General features: G+C 47.4%; 1 protein-coding gene across 7 annotated transcripts in view; it reads left to right on the forward strand.

Moving 5' to 3' along the window:
- The window catches only part of FBXW11 (F-box and WD repeat domain containing 11), a 132556-nt gene extending 129744 nt beyond the window's left edge, over positions 1 to 2812 (forward strand). For all 7 annotated transcript variants that reach the window (XM_033432069.2, XM_049708097.1, XM_012533834.3 and 4 more), the window contains one exon: positions 270 to 2812. The gene's annotated coding sequence lies outside the window, so the exon portion shown is untranslated. The remainder of the gene's footprint in view (positions 1 to 269) is intronic.
- The last annotated feature ends 6591 nt before the right edge of the window (positions 2813 to 9403 follow it).

Genomic DNA, 9403 nt, shown 5'->3' on the forward strand with positions numbered 1-9403 from the left:
TGTTTCTGAGCCTCAGTTCTCTTATTTGTAAAGTAGGTATAATAGCTTCTACCTTATAAAGTTCTTGAGAGGTTTAAATAAACCTGATACCTGGTATGTAGTATACGCAAAACAACTTGCAACTTCTATTTTGATGCTGATTATTTAAAAATCAGTGTTATGTGTGCGCAAGTACATACATGTCTGTGTGGATGTGGATGGGCTGTGGTATATATCTCCATGTCTAACCAGAATATCCATCCATACTCCCTTTGTTTTTGTTTTTTCAGGGTTTCCTAGTCTTGAACTACTGGCTACATGGCTACCAAATGCCTAAGGGAGTTCTTCACAGCTGAGTTATGAAGCTGGAATTGGTTCTAGACGCTGGGTAGATGCAAAGCAGCCTAACTCTTCAAGTACCGACATTTCTCACCTCCGATTCCGGCCTCTACTTTGAGAAGGATACCTTAGCTTCACCGACTTTCAGTAGTACAGAAGCCCATTTCCTCCCCCCATCAGTGAAAAGAAATCTATCGCTTCAAATGTAAATTGTTCATATAAAAGGAACGTACAGTCTGTTTTACAGAAGTAAATCGACCGTCAAGAGAAGACTTGGCCTCTAATTTATATTGCTTTGCACTTTGGTCTGATACTAAGAAACAGCATTCTTCGGTGAAATTTTGGGTGCCAAACACCTACCCAGAATGTCCAGGGCTTTCCTTTTCAGAAGTTAGCGTTCTCCTTTTGACCGTCCAAGTCATTATGAATTGTGACTTGTATTAGGAACATGTTGGACAATGGAAACATTTCTCTGGGTTGTTTTAGTAATATTTTTTGGATTATACTTCCTTTCTGTACCAATTTCTTTTAATTTAAAGAACTGTAAGCCAGGTTATATTATCTCCCAACAGGTAATATAGCTCTTTTCTTTTATTAACTGTTCTCTGTACCCGCAACCATCTCCTGATATTTGGTAGAGTAACACCTTTACATGTGTGCTTGCCTCCTAATTTAAAATACTGTATCCGCATGTAGATATAATGTACATAACAGTTTAACCTCAAGGTTGCTCGAGTCAGGGCCCCCGTGCCTGAGACACTAATGCAGAGTGTGTTCGCCCTTAGCCGTGGGCTGGACTCAAGAACCCGCTACCAGGGTTGATGTGGATTACCTAGAACCCTTCCTGCAGTATTCATACGGTGTTCTTATTTTGTCATTGTCATTGTGTGTGTGGTGTGTGTGTGTGTTTTAATGGGAATCTTGTTTTAAGATGTAATTTCTAAAGTTTAACACAAAATGTTTTATTTGTTGTGCAGTATATACAGTAGAGAGGTACCTTAAATACTTTTGTTGTTCTTTTCCTCATCAGTACTCCTTAAGTACCCGTGGTCACTTCCCATAGCATTCATTTGACTCCACCGTCACAGGTCACACTCTGTGTGTTAGTAACCCTGGGAAGGGAAGAGCGAGAAGGCCCCCGCTGACTGGCTCTCCCGGCTCTGGCATTCGTGTGTCCTGCCCTTGTCAGGTGGTAGCAGGGCCCACTTGTGTGTTGGAGCCCGGGACCCACGTCAGGCTGGTTCAAGGGCCCATCTTGAGTGGAAGGGTCCTCCCAGGTGGTGTGAAGCCTCAGGCTCATGGTCCCATCCCTGTCATCTCTGGTGTCGCCTGCTGCCGTGGCCCCGGCAAGCTCTCCTGGCTCCCGCGCGCTCCGCAGCCCGAATGTGTGAATGGCAGCATCATGCTGACGTGCGTGGAAAGGACTTTGGCATCTGGTTGGCACTCCTTTTCCCTTGTTCAATATTAGGTTTTGATTTGCCCCTTGCCATTGTTTCCAAAGATCAAGGAATGTTGCTAACGTTTTAAAGGACCAATGAGAACTTCCTGTAACTAAACCTCTTCCCGTGGAAGCACACTCTCCCACTGAGGGGAAGGTGCCTGGGCTCTGTTTTGTCCTTTACATTGAGAATGGTGTGGGAATCAATGTGTGTGTCTGTGGTTGTTTATTGGGTTGGTTTGCTTTTTTGTTTTCCTTTGTCCTTTTTAAAAAATACATCCTTCCCTCCTACTTGTTAGTAAATTAATTTCTGGTTTTGAAAAGTTGAGTCTCAAAGTGTTAAAAAAAAGAAATCTCCGTTCATCGGGTGGATGTTGTAACCCTGACAGCGGTTGTGAAAGTGACTTAACTTTGACCACTCTTACCTTACAGCTTTAATATCAGATTGGTTAGGAGAGCCCAGGGGGCAGGGCAGGGAGGGGCAGGGGAGGAGGCAATTCTTCTGAACGAATGGACTTTCTGTGGTTGTCTCTGCATGTTTAATATAGAAATTCTGGTTCCTTGGGAGATCATGGCCTTTGAATATGCACACAACCTTTGAATTGTGCCTACTAAATTATAGCAGGGGACTTTGGCACCCGAGGAATTCTGACTTTCTGGGATTATAGTAGTAATTCCCAGCTGTACTCTGGACTTTATTTTGCTAACCATAATTGAGAAACTGTAAATTACTGCTATATTAATGTTTTAAAGCACTGGGATAGTCTGATTCTAACTTGTAATTAATTATGTTTGCCAATAACTGTTTGAAATAAATTTGTGTCTGAACAGCTATTGAAACTGTTAAATTGTACAGATATTATTCACGACAGCTTTGTACTGTGGAATGTGCTTAATAAAAAACAAAAAGTTTGACCTTTGTCCAATAAATTGCTAAGTAATGTCAATAAATCAAGTATGAGTATTATGCAGTACACCTGATCTGGCTTCATGCAATTGTTGCTTCAGCTACTAATTCAAAGCCAATACTCTTAATAAAGTGTTGCAATACTCTGATGTTCTGTTAAGAAATTTTTCAAAAAAAACTGTTAACGTGCTGTCAGTGTATCAGTGACATACAATTAAAGTTTGTAGATTGAAAAAATCATCTGCTCTGTACAGTGAGGTTGAAGACAAAAGTACTTTTTTTGGTGTGGGAGAACTGGTATGAGATAATGCCAGTCCATGCCCTGGGGCTGGTTCAGAACTCCTCCCCAGCAAATCTGCTTTCCACAAGTGCTTAATTGCCTCGCAAGTTACTACGAAAATGGTCCCTTAAACGTGCCAGATGGCTCTGGGTGGGAGTAGATCCTCTGATTCTCGAAGGGGTGGGGGGGGGGCAGTGTGAGAAGTGCAGCTGCAGCCCTCTCCCCCTTACACATCGGACATGAAATTGTTGTCTTTCCTTTTGGCAGATTGACACATCACTGGTTGAGGACCAGAGCAGAAGGAAATACAGTATCTGCAGGATTCTGCTCAGGAGGCCTGCACAGTAGCAGAGTTTTCCTGATAACTAGATTCCGCCAGCCCTTAGCCGAATTGGTAATGTAGACTTTTGAGATGAAATTAGAGTAATTCTATACAGTTTTGCTCCCACTCATTTTTCTTGTAAAAAAAAATGTTTTAGAAATAGCTAGTATGCACACGGTTAAGAAAACCAATTTACAAGCCATAAAAGATAGTGTACAAAGTGGTTCTCCCTTTCACTCTTGACCCTCCGTCCTCCAATCCTTGTTAACCAGTTTTTTGCATATCCTCTGACGGATAATAGTCTGTGTACGGAAGGGTGTGTGTATGTACGTGTCTATGCGTATATGCCTACCTGCCTGTCTACATACAAACATACATACTGTCCCCATGCCCTGTAACATTAATGGTAGCGTGCTGTACTGCACCTTTTCATCTAGTCTTCTTGAGATTATCCTATGTCAGTACATGTAATTCTTGCTGGTGGCTGCCTAGTATTTGGTTATAAGGATATTCCATAAGTTATTTAGTTCCTTGAGCACCAGGTTGAAGTGGTTTCTTGTCTTTTTCCTATAATGACTCTCCATTTTCACAGGTCTTTCTATCCCTGCCTGTGCTAAACAGAATAAACTGTTCTTGGTGATTTGGGCTAATCGTTATGAAGAGCAGATGTTGAACCCAAACTGTGCTGCAGGGTGGAAAAGCCTCAGGTGTCGGCCTGGATCTTCACACCTCCAGTCGTCTCCTGCCCTCACATATAGGTGTTCAGTCCATAACTTCAGTCAATACAAAGCAGTCAGTACTAGTTTCTCTTTTCCTTGGTAGGTGAGGTGTTACTGCAAGAAATTCACAGCTACGAAGGCACAGAGATTCTCAGATTTTGGTAGAACTCCTTGGATATACAATCAGACTATGGTGCTTTGCAACCTCAGCCTGTTTGGTTTCTAGTTAATAAGGAGAAGGGGGGCTTCCCTGGTGGCGCAGTGGATGAGAGTCCGCCTGCCGATGCACGGGACACGGCTTCGTGCCCCGGTCCGGGAGGATCCCACATGCCGCGGAGCGGCTGGGTCCGTGAGCCATGGCCGCTGAGCCTGCGCGTCGGGAGCCTGTGCTCCGCAACGGGAGGGGCCACAACAGTGAGAGGCCCGCGTACCACACAAAAAAATAATAATAATAAGGAGAAGGGAAATTAGGGAGACTGGCTGATCATCCTGTTACTAATTAGCTGTGTGGCAATCCCCCCTTTTGGATCTCAGCTTTCCCATGTATAAGAGAAGGTTTCAAAAAAAGAGTAGGTTTCACTGGTCCACGTCCTGGAGGGTGCCTGCTCTAGCTCTGGATGGTCTGTTGCTGGAATGCAGACCCAGTGATGCCAGGTGTAAATTTTCAAGAAAAGCTGAAAATCCAGTTTATGAAGAGACCCAATTTATCAAAGTTGAGAACTGATTTTTTTTTTTTAAGTCAATTGCTAGAGTATCAGCTTGCTGTCTCTGAACCGTCTTAAGCTTTTCTAGCAGTGACCTGTTGAAGCATTGCATCCAAGATTGGCAACTGAATTCTTGAAGAATGAAAGGGATTCCAGAGAAAAGGGACAAATTAAGTGATGAGCTTTGTGGCAAAGTGACCAGCTTTGTGGCAAAGTGACCAGCACACAGTAGTCAATACATGTTGGTTAATAAAAAATGACCCAAAAAGGGAGGTGTTTGAAAAGACAAGGAGAGGGGGAGGAAGGAATCAAGAGCTGACAGCCACTGTCTCCAATCACATTTAACATTGAAGGTAGCGTGCTTGTGCGTGCTACACGTTGCGTGCACTTCCAGCTGGGGAAGACTCTGGGAGCTCCAAGACCTCCAAACTTCTGCTCGTCTGTTGCACAGAGCTGGGTCTAACACCTCATAGACACTCAATCAGCATCTGTAGGATAACTGAGAACAGGGCCATATTCAGGTGTTTACCCGCCCAAATGCACTGAAATCCTCATTCAAGTGGTGTAAAATTTTTATTGGTTGTATGAAGCCATGTGGAAGAATTGTAGTGTAGATCAGCAGTAACTATTTCCTCTGTGCACGCAGGGTAACCTGGAAAGCATACTCCTATAAATGGATTTGTATTGTCCCATTGCTTTCAACTTTGTGACCGCCTACTCATCCTGTCTCCAAGAATCACTTAATTGTATTTCTCAGAGTAGACATGTTATTGTTGGGCTGGTCTGGGAAAACAGGGAAGTGACCACGCCAAAGACTTTAAATCTGTGGCGGGGCATGCCTTAGGAACAGCAGCTCAAAGCCGATGTTCTGGGGAGGTATCAGTGACTGCAACTTAAGCTCCCTCCATCCTTCACCACCACTTTTGGATCCAAGGAACCATTCTGTGCTCATGGGCTGTGTTTGTTCTCCCAAATATCCTGCAGCTCTGGGGATTGGGAAGAAATGCTCTTAGAACACCACAGCCTTTGAATCTTGATGAAGACTATCCACGGGGGTCACTGGTCTACTGGATGGCAGAGGAAAGAGCATGAACTTTGGGGCCCACAGACCTAGGTCGGTATTGGAGCTCTGCCAGCTAACTGACAGCAGGCCCTCTGGGCAAGGGCATTCCCTGCCTTGAACCTGAGCTGCTTCATCTGGGAAGTGGAGACAGTATTTTAAAATCACTGTAAGGATTAGATGACCTAAAGTGCCCAGCACAGTGCCTGGTACATAATAGGTTTTTGGTGCCAGCTCTTTTTGGTAGCTTCAACTGTGGCATTTAAACAGATGGTACAGAATTCCCAGAGCAGAGAAAAGTATAAGGGTTAGAGTTTGGAAGGGTGTGAGATGAGACAAATTTAAACGTGCGCAGGCAGACTGAAGCCTACCTGGGCCTCTTGAAGGGGAAAAATGAGGAAGCGTGCTGACAGTCCCCCGTGAGGACTGGTCCCGGTGAGGACTTGAGTTTGTAACCAGTAGTCTGGGCTATTCAGTGGGTGGAACAGGGGGAGATGGACCAGGTGAATCATGTTTACACCAAGTTATTTTTGTTAATTTTTTTTTTTAATTAAGTATAACTCCGCTTTAGGGCTTCCCTGGTGGCGCAGTGGTTGAGGGTCCACCTGCCGATGCAGGGGACATGGGTTCGTGCCCCGGTCCGGGAGGATCCCACATGCCGCGGAGCGGCTGGGCCCGTGAGCCATGGCCGCTGAGCCTGCACGTCCGGAGCCTGTGCTCCGCAACGGGAGAGGCCACAACAGTGAGAGGCCCGCGTACCGCAAAAAAAAAAAATAACTCCGCTTTAAAAGCAGTCAGCCTATATATCCTATCTGCAGGGGATGTTTCTGGAAAACGAATGAGACCTCAACATGCCAGTATCCTCAGCTCGTTGTAGCGTCTCCAGGTGGACAGGAGACAATATCAGGTCCTCAGTGTGCATGTAGGTGGCAGGGCTGGGGGTGGTGAGCGATGCAGGGGAGAGACTGATTAACACCACTGCAACGACAGCAAGAATAGAAATAACCACCATTAGTGCGTGCCAGGACTGCTGGTAAGGGCTTTACTCTTATCCTCACAATAACCCTGTGTGGTTATATTATTAACATTAAAGAAACCGAGGCTCAGGTGTGTCTCCCTAGCGAGCCCCGAGCTTGATTCCAGTCTGTCTTGACTGCCACGGCTGAGCTCTCACCACGCTGCCTAGCCTCTCCCTCTCAGTGGGCACCATGATGCCAGCAGTCTCCCCACGGAGCCAGGCCTCACGCTGTGCAGTCCCCCTGCATTAACAGACCCTCTGCACATCTCTTTTCCCTCCCACTCGTACCTGTGCAGCTGTTCTTCAGTCGTAACAAATGTGCGTGGTGTGCCTTCAACAAGGCACGGTGGGTGGGGGAGTGCTTGGAGCTGGACGGGATGAGTACCAGGGGCCCAGCCGAGTAGGGGGCTGTATACTGGGGGCAGTAGGCAGCCATGGTGGGGTTTGAAACTGGTAGCATCCAGTTAGAAGGCTAGTGTTGAGATTCAGGAGAGAAAGGTTGAGGTCTGGAATAGGGCAGAACACTGAGGGCGGTTTTGTGGGGTATTGAGACAGAAAGTACGGACCTTGGTTGGGGGGGGCGGCGCTGATAGTGGCACCCCTTTTCCCTCTGTGTGCCACTAAGTGCCACTCTAATGGAAAGGAGACATGGTCCCTGCTCTCAGGAAACTTACATTCCCCCAAGAAGAAATTGACAACACACTGTGAAAGCTAAGGTGTCCATATACGCATGAGTTCACAAGATAAATTCAGACCCTGATAAGTGCTCTGAAGAGATCACACAGGGCAGTGGGGGGCAGTGGCCTGGGAGACATTTGAGCCACGACCTCAACGATAAGCAGGAGCCCACCATGCAATATTCCAGGCTAGTGGGGGCAGAGATGCAAAGGCCTTGAGGTGGGAAACCCCTGCATGCCCTGCACCAAACTAGCCGGCGGGGCGCTTGGTCCCCCAGATAAGGGAAGGAGCAGTCGGGCTGAGGGGGTGGAAGGGCGTTTGGACTTGGACATTGCAGGTGCCTGGGAGATATTCAAGTGGTGCGGACTCGGGCTGTGGAGAAGAGAGAGGCCTGCCATGGAGTCCGGAAGCACATGGCAGTTAGGAGAGGGCACAGGAGGACAAGCCAGCGACCACGGCGGAGAAGAAGCCACCGGAAAGGTAGGGGCGTGATAACCAGCAGGCTTGGCAGGGCCCAGAGGACGTGCCCAGAGCTTGGAAAACCTTCTTCTCCAAACACTGCGTCTGTCCGAGCTGCCCAGGCCTCCCAAGGAACAATGCCTGTCCAGTAATCACGCCACGGGACACCTAATCCTGTTTCCTGCTCCGTCCAAGACAGCGCCGCGCTCTCCCGACGGCAAGGGCTTGGGCGGCCAGAGCCAGTGGGCGCCGGGGCCTCCCGCTCCGGCCCGGCCTCTCGGGGCCTTGGGAGTGTTCCCTGTGGCCCATCTGCCCAAACAGACGGGGGCCAGGTCTGCGCCTCAGGAATGAGGAGATAAAAGGGACCATCGGGGCTTTTTCCACCAAAGGCGAAAGCATTTTATAGAACGGGCTGCGAGTTTTTGTTTCAGGAAATTTCATCATGTCTCCAAGAAGGGGAGGGGAGAAAAAGAGAGAGGGAGAGGGAGAGAGAGGGAGGGAGAGAGAGAAGTTAATTGGCCTCAGATTTTCTCACTCCCTTTTCATGTTGGTAACACGAGGCAGCCCAGGTCAGCCTCAGGTCAGCGACGTTTGGGCTCTTTAGTGCCCCTCTGTGAATACCTCATTTCTGTAATAGTTTTTCCTTTAAAAACAGCTCTGCCTTCTTTGGCAGATGGTGACATTCCATTAGCATATGGAATATTTTTCAAAACACATCCGAAAGCGTGTCTCTTACGGAGGAGACTGGGCAAAAGCAAACGAATGTTTGAAAAGTATGTTGGGAGCAGCTCAACATTGAACAGAAGGCTCGCACTCCACCCGCCCCGCACCCTACACCTCCCCACCGTGACTCCTGGATTGTTACTGTAACCAAAAATGGGAGGGGGTTTTCCTCCAAAGCTTAGCCTGTTGGCTTTACTATGGCCATCACAGTACACAGAGGGTAGCTAGAGAGAGCCTGAACCCAGAGGATAAAGGGCACATTCTTGGCCTGGAATGGACACTGGCGAGCCTTTGTACATGTGGCATTAGGGGTCGTGAAGGATGCTTCTTGTTCACTGAGCACCTACTGTGTGCTGCATGCTGTGTGTGACACACATTATTGTCTTTCCTGCTGAATTTCAGCTACCACACAGTGGGCAGGGAGAGCTCTTGAACACGTAAGTCAGATCATGTCCCTGCCCTGTCCAGGACTCTCCAATGGCTGTCCACTGTGCTTAGTTCAGGTTCAAACTCCTTGTTACGGTCAGCAGTGATCAAGTCCCTGCCAGCCTCTCCAACATCAGCTTCCCTCTGTCACTCCCACTGGAACTACATGGCTTTCTTTCCAGTCTTGATTTCTGCCCCAGGACCTTTGCACATGCTGTTCACTCTGCCTAGCAGGCATTTCTCCAGCTTCTTCATATGGCTGTTTGCTCGCCATTCAGGTCTCAGCTCAAATACCCTCTTCTCTGAGAAGCCTCCTCTGACCATTTCATCTAAACTATCCCATGTCACTCT

Source organism: Orcinus orca, chromosome 3 (genome assembly GCF_937001465.1).
Source record: "Orcinus orca chromosome 3, mOrcOrc1.1, whole genome shotgun sequence".
In the NCBI taxonomy this organism is placed as follows: domain Eukaryota; kingdom Metazoa; phylum Chordata; class Mammalia; order Artiodactyla; family Delphinidae; genus Orcinus; species Orcinus orca.